Source organism: Pinus tabuliformis, chromosome X (genome assembly GCF_031772625.1).
Source record: "Pinus tabuliformis cultivar Carrire ecotype Pingquan chromosome X, CPIR1, whole genome shotgun sequence".
NCBI classification, from domain to species: domain Eukaryota; kingdom Viridiplantae; phylum Streptophyta; class Pinopsida; order Pinales; family Pinaceae; genus Pinus; species Pinus tabuliformis.
The window spans coordinates 1,460,024,354-1,460,042,928 of NC_142308.1; the positions used below are offsets into that span (position 1 = coordinate 1,460,024,354).

Here is an 18,575-nt window from a genome sequence, read left to right on the forward strand (position 1 = left end):
ATTAGTGATCATAGGTGTAGACATGGGTTTGCAGTCCTCCATGTGAAATCTACTAAGAATATCCACAATGTACTTCCCTTGTCCCAGGAAGAAATGCCCCTCCTCCTGCCACACCTCCAATCCCAGAAAATAATGCATCAAGTCGATATCCTTCATCTCAAACTCTGAAGCAAGATCTCTCTTGCAGCCCTCAATGAGTCTCTCTGCACCAGTGATGATCAAGTCATCAACATACAACACCAGAATGAGCGGCTCCTCACCCACCACAATAAAGTATATGTTCGGATCAGCCTCACTCTTTGTGAAACCCAACTGCTGCAAGTATGTACCAATCCTAGAGTACCAAGCTCTAGGAGCTTGCTTCAAGCCATAGAGTGCCATTTTCAATCTACATACATGGGACTCCTTCCCATGCACCTCAAATCCCTTCGGCTACTCAATATAAGCCTCCTCCTAAATGAAGCCATTGAGAAATGCAGTCTTCACATCCATCTAGTGGATCTTCCAACCCATCTCTGTTGCAATCAATATAATCGAGTGAATAGATGTATACCGAGCTATGGGAACAAAGGTCTCCTCATAGTCAACTCCATCTACCTGTGAGAACCCTCTCGCCACAAATCGAGCCTTGAACTTCTCGATGTTGCGATCTGCAGCATGCTTTATCTTGTAGATCCATCTAGAAGTAACAACTGATTTACCTTCAGGCCTCGGCACTACTTCCCAAACATTGTTCTTCATAATAGAAGAATACTCCTCCATCATGGCCTCTCTCCAAACCTGCTAGCTGGCTGCCTCCTCATAACTAGAAGGCTCGGAGTCAACAATGCTTGTTACCAATGCCATGCAACTACAAAATTGCTCAGGTGGTTTACTCTCTCTAACCTGTCTCTTTGGCCCAGCAACTGATGTGGCCTCGCGCAAGGTATCTTGAAGCCACTTGGGCTTCCTCTTCCCTGAGCATACTTCTCCCACTGCAGTGAAAGAATCTTCATCATCATCACAAGCCTGAACTCCTGGAGGCCTATCAACTGACCTCATGCCTGAACCTGTCCCTGTAGATGTTGAAGTACCGTGCGAACTATCCATTAGTGGACTACCTTGCGAACTACTCTGCGAACTACCTTGCATGCTACCCGAAGAACCACCCACCTGACTCTAAGAACCATTGCTCATTGATGGACCTGACACTGTAATTGATGTACCTCCTGATCCCTGACCACTGGATCCCTGTGACTGACTCAGCTGCTCCTGAGGGTCTAGTGACTCTGGATACTCTAACTCCCATAACCTCCTGAAAGCTCTCTCCTCCTCGAACTTCACATCCCGCTTGACAACCACTTTCCTCTACACAGGAATATAAATCCAATAAGCTTTCGAGGTCTCGCTATAACCCACAAAGATGCCCTTGTCTGCAGTGGGCTCTCGCTTGGTCCTATTCTCCTTGGGGACATAGGAATACGTAAGGCACCCAAAGATACGAAAGTGCCCAACATCAGGCTTCTTCTCAAAAAAAACCTCCTCCGAGGTCACATTCCCCAAGGCACGATGTGGACTCCTATTCTGCAAGTACACAGCAGGGTTGCAGGCCTCTGCCCACAAAAACAAAGGTAACCCCTAATCATGAAGCATGGCTTTGGCAGCCCCTGCAATGGATCTGTTCTTCTTCTCTGCAACCCCATTCTGTTGGGGGTAATAAGGAACTGTGAACTCCCTCCTAATGCCTGCCTCATCACAAAAATCAACAAACTCACCAAGGGTATACTCCCCTCCATTGTCCTACCTAAGGACCTTGATCTTCCTACCTGTCTGGGTCTCCACAAGAGCTTTGAACTCTTGAAACCGCTTGAAGACCTCACTCTTGGTCTTCAAGAAATAAATCCAGGTCTTCCTGGAGTGGTCATCAATGAATAAAATATAGTACTCATAGCCACTCAAGGATACATCAGACATCCAACCACTCACATCGATATCAATCAAGTCAAGGATCCCGGTCGCTCTGTTGTCACTGCTGGGAAAAGGGGACCTGGCAAACTTCCCCATAGCACATCCTCTGCATACATCAAGGTGATCAGAACTGAAATCTAGCACACCAGTGGTGATCTCCCACAATGTACTCGAGGCCCCATGATACATGTGCCCCATCCTGCGGTGCCAAATCTCACACAACTCTAAACTGCTAGATCTGTTGTCGGTCCTGTCCCGGGTGCTGCTACTCAATGCCATCAGGGGTCGAAATGAGAACTTGTACACCTTGGCATGGCGCAGACCAATCTCTCTAGCTGAAGAAGTTGGAGTTCACCTAAGATATATAAGCACATGCCCTCTCCTGAACAACACATCATACCATCTATCCTCAAGTGCTGAGACGGATATCAGGTTCTTTTTCATTCCAAACACATATAGAACATCTGACACTTTCAAGGGAGGTTTGGGTCCCCTATCAAATGTCAATGTCCCCACACCGACTACTCTAACAATGTTGACATCACCAAGTACTACCTCCAAATCAATATCACCCTCTGAAAGCTCTGAGAAGTACTCTCTGACTCATGTCATGTGGCAGAGAATGCACACTCCCTCTGAACCTGTATGGCAGGGGATCATGCACTAGTGGTCTCACAAGCTATGAACCCAAACTCCCGATCAAATCTCTCTGAGAAGCTCTCTATCTCTGCAGAAGCTACCATGGGTTTGTCTTTCCCTTTCTTGTTCTTCTCCTCCGGACACACAACAGCATAGTGTCCTAACTTTTGACAATTCCAACATTTGACTTTGGAATAGTCCTTCTCCTTTTTATGTTGCTTGCCTTTACCTTTGCTTTTGCCTCCACTATTGGAAGCTTGCTTCTTTGCTCTGCCCTTCTTGCCTCTTGCTAACAATGCCACATTGTCATCCTCCTCCACCTGTTTGGCTGCCCCATGATGGTTCTTTCTGATCTCATTCTAAATGCAATCATCCCACAACCTCTCCCAATTGGAAAGGTTTTCCCGTGCAACAATGTCATCCACAAAATTCTCCCAAGTCTTGTGAATACCATTCAAAGCAATCCTCACCAACTCAGTGGGTGCAATGATCTCACCTATAGCTGCCAACTCATCTCTCACTGAAGTGATTTTTGTGAGGTATGTTGTAGCATTGTCAGTCTTAGCCATTTTAATGGCCTTCAATTTCTCCTTTAGGACCATTTTTCTGTTTTCATTTGAGCTCTGGTAAAGACTGGTCAAGGTTGTCCACATCTCACGTGCATAAGTCTTTCCTCTCACACGAGGAACGACATGGACTTTGATTCCTTCCAGAATCAATCTTTTTGCCTTACCATTCTTTTTGTTGAACTTTGCCAACTGTACAAGGTCAGCAGGTACCACTACTGGGTTTTGTGTGGTATTTAACATAATGCCCCAAACTTCTGCTTCCTCAAAGATGCTCTAGATTCTCCCTTCTATGCATTGTTGTTATTCTGCCCATCCAACCTGTCTTCAACTCTCAAACCCAAAGACATGTTTCACTGTCCTACCAAACTGAAATTTTCAAATCTGTGGTAAAGGTTTATGTTTTCTGTGTAAAAATCAGTTTGCTGTAATTTTCACTTTGTTGTCCCAAACTGCACTTTTCAGCCAACCAAGCTCTAATACCATGAAGAAATTTCAACCCCCACTCCAATTATCAGTTTCCTTATCACTCCATGCATTTAGTTTTAAATCCAAGCATAGTAAAAATTCTAAAATCTGGAAACGACAATAATTTTCTGAAAACACAAATTTAGAGATTTCACAATTGCTGAAATTGCATAAATAGAACACAGCAAAATTATGACAGCGACACACAGAAAATAACATAGTGATTTTTGGTCAATGTGACCCTGGAAAACCCCCCTACAACACTTGGGGAAAACCAGTTTGAGAGCTCTTCTTTATTTCTGAAAATGCTTTTACAGAGAAACTGAATTACACAGTAAAAATTCCAACAACCACAAATTACAAGTTATCTCGATTTCCGTACTTGAACTCCACCTCGAAAATCGTGCCAATCGGCAAACAGCCAAAACAGAAATTTTTACAGCAATAAAACAGCATTAAATGTTGTACAACCAGCCTCGAAAAACATGCCGAAAACTTCTTGCCCCTCTTCCTTGATTTCTGTGCATTCCTCCTACTATACGATTTTTCCTTGGGACGCGTGCCGATAAATGTTGCTGCCCAGATTTGTTGAAATGTCTTCTTGCTGCTCTCCTTCACTTCCTCACTGCTCAGAAATTTTCTCCTTGCTCTCTATTCTCTTTATCTCAAATGCTCATGAAAGAATGAATTGATATTTTCCTCTTCTCTTCTCCTTTTATTCTCTAAATGACCTTTTGGGTTACCCTAAGATCTAATAGCTGAAATTCATTTAGATCTAGGGATGAGAATAAATGTGCATTTAATTCTCACTTTCTATTTGTTGACCACTACCGGTCAACTACCCCTGCAGTACACACCCCCTTTTCTTCGCAAAAAGGGGTGGTGCTTGATCAACAAGTCCGTGCCATTCTGCAGTCATCGACAGCTTGATCAATCTATGTTGCAAACCCAGTCTGCATGTATAAATTGTAAATAATCTTAGCAGATATGAGTCATGTATGTAAATTGCCTAGGTGGACCTAATTTTCTAGGTGATAATCTACGTCCCGGAAGGTTTTTCGTCTCACCGATCCATGATCGGCAGAGTTTTCCTTCAGCCTAACCCCAAAGCCGGGATGGATTTTGTCACTAGAATCTTAGGAGAATCCTAGTGTGTTAATCTGCTAGATTATAGTTGTGTCGCAGAACTGGGTGGTTTATGAGGGTCTATGTCAAATGGGTTTTTCCCCTTAAGATGTAAAATTGTAAAAGTCATGATGTAAAGTGTCTTGAGGGTTGGAAAATGTTTTAAATCCCCTCATGAGTCCTAAGTCCTAGGTCCTAGGTGATTTTTCCAAAGGCTAAGTTCGAGGATGTATTTAAAAATGAATTAAAAATTAAAAATAAATAATTGAAAAATAAAATAATAAATAAAAAATAAAAATCATAATAAAAAAATAAAAAATTATAAAATAAAACAAAAACCCTAAAAAATAATAAAATAATAATATTTTGAGTAAATACATGCAAAATTTCATTTTTTAATGTATTATCAAATTCGACGGATGAGATTAAGAGATGTCTTGATCCTCATCGACGGTCGAGATCATTTCGACATGGATCACTCGAACTAGCCGTTGGGATTTTTCCTTTAAATAGGGTCCTAGGGGGTCATTTGAGATCAGATTGGATCTGTGAGTCTTGTACTGAAGAAGCTCTCTTGTAATTTGTTTTTTGGTTAATAAAAGAAGACTTTGGGGTCCAAATCTTGCTGGTGTTACTCTCTGGAAGTGCTGTGAGCTGTCTTATTTTCTGCATATTTTACTTTTCAGCCATTAATAATAGCTTATTGTAGAGTATTGTGAGCACATGTATCTTGTTCACTTGCTAGGGTTTGAGTGGTGTTAGGGTTTCTGAAGTAATGGCAGGTATCTCCATTACTTTTTGAGATCTAGCAGCATTTTTGCCCTCTTTACTGATGGTTGTTTTGAGCTGTGCAGAAAACCCTTACTGAAGAAGATTGGTGGGCGTTTGGGGAAGTTCTCGGCTGAACCAGCCAACTCCCGCAAGCATTTTTTGCTGAGCCCAGTTGGATTTGATCCTGGGTCTATCATTCAGTTTATTTTTCCTAATTTGCATGAGAGATTTTCTGAAGTTCTTCATAGTGAAAATCTGAAATTTTTGTTCTTTAAAATACTTCTGTTCTTATTGCTGAATCTGGCTGTTAAGGGGCCAAAATCTGTAAATTAATCAAGCTGATCTAGGGTTTCAAATTTTTGCTTTATACAGTTTTCATTAGGGTTTTGTTTTCTTGTACAGGGTTTTCATCAAGATCAAATTTTCAGAAGGAGTTCGCGGCTGCCCAGATTATAGCAATCCTCTGCTTAAAATCGTGGCCATCTTTCACTGCTTTCACACCATTGTACTCTGCGAACAAGCATCAAAATTCTGCTCCCTTTACGTTCAGAATAAAAGGAAATGCAGTAAAATATTGCTTGCTGGCCGGTGAAGAAAAAGGTTTTAGGCTCTGGTTATTAAATCCGTGTATGCCCACGCACAGAGAGCAAAAGTTTAAAAAGATACAGCGTGGGGAACAACGAAATTTAGGGACGACTGGCGAGATAACTACGAACAGGTTCACCACACACCGCTACAGCATGCCACGATAGTGCGCTTTTTGCGTGGGCATCAGCATTAGAAAGATGTTACAGTTGGTATGAACTCATGTTTGGTCAGCAACCTCAGACCCATCCATGCATTCTTCCTCAGAAATCCGCTGTCACCTGTACGCTTTGCAGGAAATCATGTTTTGTTGAGCCAGGTAAATCACGGGTCAGATTTCAATATTCGTTGATTTTTTTTAACGTTGGAGGGTTTACGTAATAGCTGGAGCTCCAAATCTGCAAACGCTGTCATAAACACAACTCCAAATCTGCAAATGCACTTGCAAAAAACATAAAAAACAGCAACAGCTCACTGCCATCCATCATCTGCCGTCAAGATCCGTCAAGATCTCCAGACCTGTATGCATCAATCGCACAAAAAACTTCGATTTCAATTTTGTACATGCGTAGGTAAGTTTTCATTTTGCTGTAGCGTAAGCACGTTTTTACGATTTAAAAAAAAATATAGGGCTGTGTTCATTGTAAATACGTTTAAGGTTAGCGTAGATAGTTTTTTTTTATTTTTTTTATTTATGCTTGGAATGTAATATAGTCTTAGTTGTATTTAGGATTCGAATTTAGTTTATTTTCTTTTAGTCATAGTTTAAAATTTTATTAATTTTTAGATTTTAGTTTTATTTTAAATCGTTTCAACTTTTTTTTAGATTTTATTCTATTTAAATGCTTAAAAAAATATATATCATAAAAAATATAAAAAAATAAAAATAAAGAGGCTTTCTTTTTTTTTCCTTTGAGTTAGATTTTAGATGTAGAATAAGCTTTTCTTTTTATTTTTTTATTTTTATTTTTATTTTTAAATAGTCATGTTTTAGTTTAGGAGTTAAATTTTTAGCTTAGTTTAATAATTTAAATTTTATTACTTGTTAATTTTTAGTTTTTTTTTTTAATTTTAAATAGTTTCTTTTTTTTAGATTTTATTATTAAAAAAAAATAAAAATTGGATTTTATTTGGCTTTTAGCTTAAATTTTTTTTGCCAGTTTCAGAGTTATTATTCTCAGGAAATTATCATGTTGAATTTTTATGCTGAGATTTAATTTTTCGAATATGGATGTAATATCTGGTTAATGATTCATGATTCGAGTAGTTGTGTAAAGCATTCATCTCTTCAAGATTCTCAGTTACTGGATATCGTTATTGAGCTCTGGTCATTATAAGAACTCTGTGTGTTTATCGAATATCCTGCATCTGTTCTAGTCGTTTGATGATGAATGATTGCTACACATGGTTTACATTTCTGAAATATTTACTAAGTGATCATTTAAAATTTAATCCCATAAGGCACTGGTCTTTAAACTTCTAAATCCTTTTAGTGCTTATCATATCGTGTCTCCCAACCAACTGATCAACAGTTGGTCTTCGTCATATCATAGGGTCTACCCCCCTTAGCCGTGGGAGACAGGCTTAAACGGAGAGATCGGGGATCACAGTGACAGCCCCCGGTCTGAGCGTTGTCGTGTCAATCTGTGCGACAACACTATTTTTTAACTCACCCACTTAAATAAAGACCCACTTAGCCTTTTATTTCCATAGTCACTTTTTCACTTTCTAATTCTTCATTCACTTTAATAAAGTCACCTTTAAATTAGAATGTAACTTTACCACTTATAAAGTCACTTTTAAATTAGAAAGTAACTTTACCACCTATAAAGTCACTTTTAAATTAAATTGACTTTACCACTTATAAAGTCACTTTAGGAGAAAAGTAAAAAATAAATTTGGACACTTTTCCCTAGGCCAAAGATCAAAGCCTTAGGGAGCCACTTGTCCTTTGGTACCCAAATTTTAACATGACGATGGTTTGAACTTTACAGCAGGAAAACAGGTACTCAAGATGAAAAGTGTGTCTAGTAGACTCTGAAGGGATATGGTTATATGTTCTGAAGGTTATAGGTTTATCTGCTCACAAGGCTGGTCGATAGTCTCGTTATCTGCCATTTGAATTTTGGTCTCGACCCACTGTTACCGCTCATTTTGCATGAGGCCTACACTAATGAATTTTTTACTAAACTTGTGACTTTTACCACAAAGAAAGGGTTACAACTTGATGGCATAGGAGTTGCACTTTCACTTGATGAGATTATTGGTGATGGATATCTTGATGAAGTTGATATTTTGGTTATCGTGGTGATTGTTTTCCTTTCATATCGTTAGAGTTGGTTATGGAACCCCTATGATCCTCAGATAGTTAATGATACATGTTAATATGTGACTCTATGGGAAGAACACCCTAGCACTTTGGACTGAGCTAACATCGTATTTGGCTTCATCATGGCATAAAGCGCTTGGCATTACATATGGTTTATTACTTTGATGAGTGGGTATAACCATGGTTAGAGGCCCATTTCTTCAACCATCTTACAAATGTTTTCTACGCATCTATGGGCTAGTTATGGATCATGGTCTTGTGTTGAGCACTCCCCTCCCTTGGCTTATATGTGACAGCACATACTTATCATCATTTTATGTTGAAAATAGTAGCGAGAAATGTTCTTATTTGGCTTGTGCCTTAGTCAAAGAGACCAAAAGTAGTTTTTCCTAAGCATGCACAAGTTCCTATAAGTTAGGAACCAATTCCAATAAGTTAGGAGCTAATTCCTAAAAATTAGGATGAGTTTGTTGGTTAATAATTGTCATTGATGAAATATAAGCTCCATTGATGGAAATATAAGCACGATGGATGCTACACTATTAGAGGATTATAATTGATAACACACCTAATGACATATCATATTAAATCAAAATTAAATTAGAGAAATATCATATCGGCCTTTTTTATTGTGTGTCACGACTCCGATCTTTGATATGCAATATGGAACTCCGATCTCCGATATGCGATATGGACCTCTGATCTCCGATATGCGATATGGACCTCCGATCTCCGATATGCGATAACCTCCAATTTGCTCTGACTTCCAATATGCAGACCTGACTTGATTTAATGATGATTTAATTATCAAATCGCATCCGCCATTTTATCGGAACTTTGGCATGTGCACAACCTAAAAATTCTCGATATCCATGTGGTCCCGAATCAATCAGCACTATTACCTTTTTCTTCTTGATATGTCCTTCTATCTTGATAGTTTGAGGAGTGGTAATTCCAGCCAATGCATTACAAAATATGGTCGGCTTCATTTCTTCTTTATCTAGGTTTGTTCCTGGAGTATATTCTCTTCTTTTGACATTTCTTGTTCCTTTCCTTCCTCCTCTTCACAATCTATGTAGAATAATTTCTTCTCAGCACACTTATGACCTTTAGTGTATTTGCTATCACAATTGTAACAAAGCCCTTTTGCTCTTTTTTCTTCCCACTGTTGTGGACCTTGTAGGTTGTGGAAGGCTAGGGGCAACAACACTTCCATCTTTATAGTTGTGAGTGGTAGGCTTCCTGGTTGCCATAATTTTGTTTTCCATTTTTCTTGCTAACCTGAATGCATTTTCCAATGAATTAGGTTCCCAAAGGCAAACCTCGTTGGATATTATCCTTTAAAGTCCCTATGAACGCATCAATCCTATGCTCCTCTAAAATATCCTTTATCCTTATGTTCAATTTTTGAAAGTCCTCAATGTGCTCTCTCATTGAACTCTTTTGTTTGAGATTTATCAATTGGCTAAAAAAGGTGTTACTTTTTGTATCATCATAATGTGCTATCATTTCTCCCATAAAAATTGCCCAAGTGACAATTTGTTTACAAGAGCAAAGCCATTGATACCATACAAACTAATTTGGTTCCAAATATAAAGTTGCAATACGTACCTTTTGTGTGTTTTGCACATTATGGAGATTGAAAAATTGCTCCATCTGTAGTATCCATGTTCCGAGATCCTTGCCATCAAACTTCCTCATATCGATTTTTGGAACATGATGGTCTTCAATCCAACATTAGAGTCCATGAAATCATGATTAACATTTCTTTTGTTCTCATCATGAGTTTCCTTTACTACCGTTTCACCATTAGTGACCAATTATTGTAGCAACTTATTCAAATTTATCTTCAATTCTTCCATCTTATTGTCCATGCCATTCATCTTAGCGTCCATGTCATTCACTTAGCTTCCACACCATCCATATTAACTTGCATGCCATTCATATTAGCTTCCACGCCATTCATCTTGGCTTCATTTACCTTTAGTGTGAGTGAAATTTGTTGTACTTGGTCTTGTAATTTTGATATATCATGTTGCATTTCTTCCTCTTCTTCATGAGTCATGCTAGAGCTTTCAGGTTGCTTACTAGGTGTTTCCATCTTCTTTCTTCGGGGCATTAATTAATGCTAATAATTCTTTATTATTCCCTTTGAATTCTTTCAAACCAATTTTTCAAATCAATCTTATGTAAAATTTAAAATAAAACTAGACACCTCTTTTTCACTTTGTAAGAGCTCGATATTGAATCTGTTGTATCTTTGTAACTGCAGATCTCGAATATCTGAAATCTTGTCCTGCGGTGTCCCTTTGAGTCCTCTTTCTAACCTCGCAAGTCTTATCAAGATTGGATTCTCCAAGGAAGAGTTATGCCAAATCTCCCACGGTGACCTGATTATAGACTAGTTCAATAGAGCGAACTTGTATGACGTGCCACATGTCATTGTTTCGACCTTAGTACTTGAAACTGATACACAGAAAACTACAGGCCGTCCTCTTTCTGAAACTTCTTACGAAATTTCAATTTGATGCTCAAAACAAAAGTTATGACTATTTTCCCCAGGTCACCTGTTTGGAATGTAATTCAGGAGTCTGCAAAAACCCTAACTTCCTCAGATCATATCTCCGCAAATATAGCAAGACAAGCTCTAAAATTTGGACCTGAAGTTCAAAATGATTTCGACTCAAATGGGTTTTTTTGTAGCATCTGAAACGTCACAGAAAAAATTTATAGCAAAAATGTCGTGATGACCTGTTTGGAGCAGCGAAACCCTCGATTCCAAAGCTCTGATACCAAATGTTAAGAAACCAGCTCACAAAAAGATAGAAAAGATAGATCAACGCCTTAGAATTCAGCCTCTTCAAAGGGGCAACCTCCTTTACATTACATAAATGAACAATTCTTGGATGACACAAATGACTAAACCTCCCTTTTATATATAGAAGTCTAAGGGGTCACAATATAATCAAGCCGACATAACAGTAATAACATAAGGGCACAAAAATAACAATAGTGGGTTTCTATGGGGCATACTAATAACAATATGGGGACAATAGGGGCACAATAATAACAATAAGGGATACAATGACAATAGTAATGGGGGAATCACTAGTATTATAGGGGCCTAACAACTTGAGTCTCAAAATTTTGAAGGTATTCTGCCCTAATATGCCCCAATTCTGCCAATGTCACTTGCTCTAGATAACATCCACTTCCATTCATTTAATAAGTCAAAATCAAAGTGGCAAAATACTTGTTATGCCTAGGTCTAAGTATCTCAAAGGTGAATGTCAAGTCAAAGTCAAATTGTCAATTGGTATACTAAATGTCATTTCATAATATTAAGTCATAGATGAGACATAAAACAAAAATCAAAGTCACAATTAAGTGAGGTCAAGGTCAAGCATCACTTGTTGTTCATTAGATGTCAATGTCACTGTTAATGTCATAGTCAACAAGTTAAGTCAAGGCAAGCAACAACTATCAAGTTCATGCAATAGTTTTGTTAGGATATTCCGACACATAGGAAATAGTTAAGTATAACTTGGTCTAGTGTAGAGTTAGGTAATGTGTGTTTCTCTACTATGTACTTTTGTAACTTACAATCCGACAGTCACGATATGTTCTACACATGTAGTGATCTGACGATTCATTCTCTCCTTGGTATTACCAACACTTGACTCGTGGCTTAACACCTGATTGGTCCACGATCTCTATTTAAAGAGAATGGAGGGTCATTTGTAAGGTGACCGTTCATGAGAAAAGCTTATGTAAATTTTCTTTCTTTTACATTAATAAATTGCCTGAAGTGGCCATGTTGGCTCAGGCCATGGATTGTTTCCCTCTTTGAGGGTTTTAACCACGTCAAGAATATTGGTGTACTGATCTGTGATATGTTTGTGAGCAGTGTCCTTTGGTGTTCTATCTAAGGAACTTACCTTGTAAATTCCTACATGGTATCAGAGCTATATGAGTGGTCGTGTTGGCTTAGGTTGTGCATTGTTTCCCTCTTTGAGGGTTTTAACCACGTCAAGAATACTGGTGTACTGATTTGTGATCTGTTTGTGAGCAGTGTCCTTTGGTGTTCTATCTAGGGAACTTACCCTGTAAATTCCTATATGGTATCTCTTAGGTCCTTAATTTTTGGGCGGAAGCAATTAACTATGCAAATTACATACTAAATCACAGTCCTACTAAGGTTTTAAAGAATATCACTCCAGAAGAAGCATGGAGCTCAATTAAACCAAATGCAAGTCACTTTCATGTTTTTGGAAGTGAAGCATGGGCCCATATTCCAGATGAAAAACATAAAACCTTAGAAGCTAAGAGTGAAAAATGTATTTTTATTATATTCTGAAGATGTCAAAGGATATAGACTTCTTCCACCTAAATCCAAAAATGTTATCATTAGAAGAGATGTAAAGTTTGTTGAAAATATATCGGCCTACAAGCCTAGTTCGGCGGATGCGCCACCTCTCTCTAACCCTTCTACTTCTGAAAATATTTCTTCTTTAGATGATCATAGCGAGGATGACAATCCTCCCCCACCTTCTTGGGATCCTCCTTTAGCTCCTCAACTTCTAAAATGGGTCCGCGCTACTCGAGATGCAGTAGGTGCTCTTGCAGGTGATCCTACAGATCAGCGTCGCACACGTTCTCAGATTGATAGAGCATTTTCTTCACTGGCTCAAGCTTCAATGAATTATGATCCTGACACCTTTGCAGAAGCTTTAGGCCATCCAGATTGGGGTGCGGCTATGAATGAAGAATATTGTTCATTATTGGCAAATGATACATGGGATCTTGTTCCTCTTCCAAAAGGACGAAAACTCGTTAGATGCAAATGGGTTTACATAACCAAGTTTGGACCAGATGGAAAAGTTGATAAACATAAATCTCGTCTTGTTGCTAAGGGTTTTTCACAAGTTGAAGGCATTGCCTATACTGAAACCTTCTCCCTTGTTACCAAAATGAACTCTATCCGCCTTGTTCTTTCCCTTGCTGCCTCTTTCAAATGGGAAGTCCATCAGATAGATGTTAAATTTGCCTTCTTGCATGGGGACTTGCATGAAGAAATCTATATGGAACAACCTCCTGGCTTTATACAAGTAGACTCCAGCGTTGTATGTCAGCTTAAGAAATCCCTTTATGGTCTCAAGCAAGCCCCTCGGGCTTGGTATGCCAAAATGGATAGCTTTCTTTTAGATATTGGCTTTTCTAGGTGTCATTCTAACAATACTGTCTACACCAAAAAAGTGGGTAAGTCTCTTATCATTCTTGTTCTTTATGTTAATGATCTTATCCTCACTGGTAGTGATCCCAACCTTATAAACCATGTGAAGTTCAACCTTAAAAAGGAGTTTGAAATCACAGACTTAGGACACTTGCATTATTTTCTTGGTCTTCAACTCTTGCAATCCAAGGAAGGTATTTCCCTTTCCCACTCCAAGTATGCATGTGATATTCTACGCCACTTTCACATGGAAGACCGTAAGCCAGCCCCTTATCCCTTTTAGTCTGGAGCCAAATTTTCAGTCACTTGTACTTCCCTTAAAGTTGATGATACCTTATACTGTCAGCTTGTAGGATAACTTTTGTATCTGACCCATACGCATCTTGACCTTTCCTTATTGTTGGCCATATTGCTCGGTTTATGCAAAACCCACATGAAAGTCATTTGAAAGCAACTAAAAGAATACTTCGTTATGTTCGAGGTACAATTCAGTTTGGGATTCATTACAGTGCAGAAGCATCTCCTCTATTGGTTGGTTTCACTGATTCCGATTGGGTTGGTGACCCTGATGATCGAGAGTCTACTGCAAGTTATGTCTTCACTCTTTGTTCTGGACCTATTACATGGGCTTGCAAGAAACAAAGTGCCATTTCTCTTTCTTCAGCAAAAGCAGAGTATCGTGGCGCCATAGAAGCTAGTAAGGAAGCCTTGTGGCTTCGTCAGATCCTGACAGAGTTTAACTTTCAGTAGCAGCATCCAACTACACTTTGGCGTGATAATCAAAGTGCCATTCAACTATGCAAAGATCCAGTCCAACATTAGCGCAGCAAGCACATTGAACTATACATGCACTTCATCAAAAAGCTCATTCATGACCATGTCCTTGAAGTGCAATATTGTTCAACCGATGATCAAGTTGCAGACATCTTTACAAAGGATCTCACAGAGGCGAAGTTTACTTAACTTCAATTTATGGTTGGAGTTCAAGAAGTTTTCACTAAGGGGGGATAGGCTCTAATGCCTCCTTCCTTCTCCTATTGTGTCATATTTGTACATCCTTCAATCCTATCCCAAGTTGTTCTTAAGGGGGGATGTTAGAATATTCTGACACATACGAAATAGTTAAGTATAACTTGGTCTAGTGTAGAGTTAGGTAAAGTGTGTTTCTTTACTATGTACTTTTGTAACTTACAATCCGACAGTCACGATATGTTTTAGACATAAAGTGATCTGACGGTTCATTCTCTCCTCGGTATTACCTACACTTGATTTGTGGCTTAACACCTGATTGCTCCTTGATCTCTATTTAAAGAGCATGGAGGGTCATTTGTAAGGTGAGCATTCATGAGAGAAGCTTATGTAAATTTTCTTTCTTTTACATTAAGAAATTCCCTGAAGTGGTCGAGTTGGCTCAGGCCATGGACCGTTTCCCTCTTTGAGGGTTTTAACCACGTCAAGAACACTGGTGTATTGATTTGTGATCTGTTTGTGAGCGGTGTCCTTTGGTGTTCTATCTGAGGAACTTACCCTGTAAATTCCCACAAGTATCATTAATGTGCCAAGTCCTGGTCACTTGCTATAGATTGCCTTCTCACTATATAAAGTATTACAGTCTTCTTACTGTCATCGAATTCTAAGAAAGTGATACCTTGTAACTTTACGTTAATTAAAGGTGTTGTTCTTTAAATGTTATGTCATGGTCATATTCAAATAATTCATTGGAATAACTTACAATCATTGCACAATTCATATTAGTGTTGTTACAGTCCACTCAAAATTTCAAGGACTTTTATTTTTCATGAAACGTCATTTATACAAGTCATGAAGGATGTCAAGTTTTGTAGGGAGATCAAAAGAGACGTTTGCAAGAAGAACTAGAGGACAGATTGTTGTCATGCCCTAGCGCTCAAGAGAGATGCTACTTGTAATAAAACTGTCAGATTATTCTGCTCCCCCTGAACCTGTTATGAAACAGCCATCTTGTTCAAACTATCTGTCTGTCAATCATAGACTTGTGCCATATACCGTTGCATAGACTCCCCCTCTACAAACTTCAAGGAGAACAAGTCGGATTGTTCAAAATAGTGAGTCACCTAACGGGCCATCTTGCAAGAGTCATTATCTAAAGCAAATGCCAATTCCTCATGACCTAAAACCTTCTTATTTGCTTGGTCTTCTTGTACCTGTTTCCTTTTCTAGAACTTCTTGTTCTTGCAATCTCAAGCCATCTGCCCATAGTTGTGACACTTGAAGCATTCAATGTTGTCCATAGGTGATTCCATCTGATGTCTGCAATCGTGAGCGCTATGGCCATAGTTATGGCATTTGAAACATTCAATGTTTGGCCCATCTAGCACTTATTCTCTTCTGACAAAATCATCATGGAACCTGTCTCGTGATCCTGCAAACTTGCTTCTATGGTTTTGCAGATAATTATTGTACCTGTCAAAAACTTCATAATCCCTAGCCATATGTCCATCGTTAGCACACAAAAAGCAATAACCATCAAATGAACGTTTGTACCTGGATAATTCATTCGAAGGCAGTGGTCTTTGATAATTGTACTTGTCAACAACTTGACAATCCCTAGCCATATGTTCAAAGTTAGCACACAAAAAACATAACCATTACTTCATTTGGTGATCCACATGACTTTACATGGCCTCCTATCCCAGCCAAGTGTTGCTTGAACCTGTTAATACCCCCTCCTTCAATGGATTTTTGGAAATATGTGTAGATCATTTTTCCATCAATCATATCACAATGAGTCCATGTAGTATCCTTGGTTTTTGGAAGCATGGTGGCTACTACTTAGCTCAAACTCTTTGTTGTTCCACTACTCCAGCAAAAATTCAACACTCTCCAAGCTCCCAATGAAACTCACAAAAACCACAAATGATATGTGTGAGGCAAATGAGGGGGTTGAGCTCCTTTTAAAGGCTTGGAGAGGGTATTTTTGGAGGGAAACAACCCTTACTTTCCCTCTAAAACACCCAGGAAGCTTCCAAAAAGAGTCTATGTGGGTTTGTCGCCGTCCACCACGCCCTTGGCAATGAACCGGTTGGTTTATGATAGAACGGACCGGCTTGACCATAAACCGGACAGTTTATGACGGAACGGGCCGGTTTGACCGGTTTTTGTGATTTTTTGGCAAAATCGATGCTTAAATGGGTTTTTTCCTGATTCGACCTAGTTGCCTAATGAACCGACCAGTTTGACCGATTTCCTGTTCATGCCAACTGGTTTTTAAAACTATGGGTATGATTACACACCAAGGTTCTCCACTGCATTCTGAATCCAATGGTGTTGTTCCCATCCAAACTTGAGAACCATCTAATTTTAGCAGTCGGAGACAAGCAACGGTGATTACATATTCAAACTCCCCATTGAGTTTTGAGTCTGATGGTAGTGATTTTGTATGATTTTGAGAACTTCTATTTTTAACAGTCTTAGCATGGTCGTACTGACAGCGTACCCAGGTTCCCCATCAGAGTCTTACACCAATTGAGTATAATATTGTGGACACATGGTAACAGTGGAGGACGCACAAGTGGCATAGAAAGGATGAGTCAATAATGACATGGCACTTGAGAAAAATTATTTTATCTCTTACAGTTTTGCTCTCTTCCTCCCCCTAAAATCTATCCTAGTTTCCCTCCACTCGTTCCCCTGATTTTCTCCTCCATTACCTCACATTTTCCTTTCTTTCACTCCTTAAAACTCTCCCTATTTTCCCTCTTTTCTTCCCTAAAATTCTCCTTCACTTTCTTCAAGAATTCGATTTCTTAACTCAATCGATAAAAAGGGAAATTATAAGTTAACTCAAGTTGTCATTCAAAAATTGGAAATACAAAGGAGAAAAAAGAGAATTCAAATTGGTTAAGGAAAATTACCGCTAGATATGTGCTAAAAAAAGAAATTTGAGAGAAAATTCAGCCAAGTCGAATTTATTGAGAGAAAATAGACGAAAAAAACACTCAAGTTTATATGCCAAAATTATCAGAGAGTGATGTTTTGTCTCGTGTTAACTCAAAGAGAGAGTCAGCTAACTCATTTTTTCTTCCCTCAAGTGAACTAAGGCCCAATAATAGCCATTTGACCTCTTATAAACTTGGGTCAAATTTGCGATGGGAGTTATTATTTAAGCAAGTGAAAGGCCAACTCTCCAACTTGAATTGTCTTGAGCGAGAAAAAACAGCCATACTTTCTTCTCTCCATTATTCTTCTCTCTCTCTTTTCTAGCTCTTGGGACTTTGTGTTTGGGTATCATTCTCTCAAGTTCTGTGAAATTCATCTTGGTGCAGCCAACCTTTTGACTCTTGCAGAATAAAAATTAGTTTTGATCCACTCACTCTGGTTTGTTTGGTTCAAAGTTATCTTGCATAAATAATTAAGAATACTTAGTTGTTTCTTTGGGCAATTTGATACTTAAATATGCTTCCTTCATACATCATCTTTCCATATTAGAGACTGATTTGTGAAGGATTGTTCCACATTCACTTTATGTCATATGAATTTTCCCATAATTGTTTGAACTTTGGACACTAACTTGCATGTCAAACAGCCTTAACCTTGCTGTTTTTTAGTCTTTATTGTGGATTTACAGGTCTGGGCAGCAAGTACACTAGCCAGGGACACCCCCCTGAGGTTGACACACACCAACCCAAACAGAGAAGAGGATTTGCCAGTGACATATAAGGCACATAAGGCTGATTCCCTTATATCCGCTGAATTTTTAGACTGTCTTTTGAAGATTGTATCAGCTGTTAAGGCGTAAATTAGTGCTAACATGTCAACTACATGTTGATTACAGAAGGAATTACACATCTCCCTCATACTGGGCTGTAGAGAGCGCCTTTTGACACAAGGAGGGAAATGAAATAGGAGCAATGGTAAATTTTTCTGCATGAAA

The 18,575-nt window shown here is 38.8% G+C and overlaps 1 protein-coding gene across 2 annotated transcripts in view; it reads right to left on the reverse strand.

Annotated features, from left to right (window-relative positions):
* Positions 1-18,575, reverse strand: part of TRS120 (transport protein TRS120) — a 230,816-nt gene that overhangs the window by 175,445 nt on the left and 36,796 nt on the right. The window lies entirely within an intron of this gene.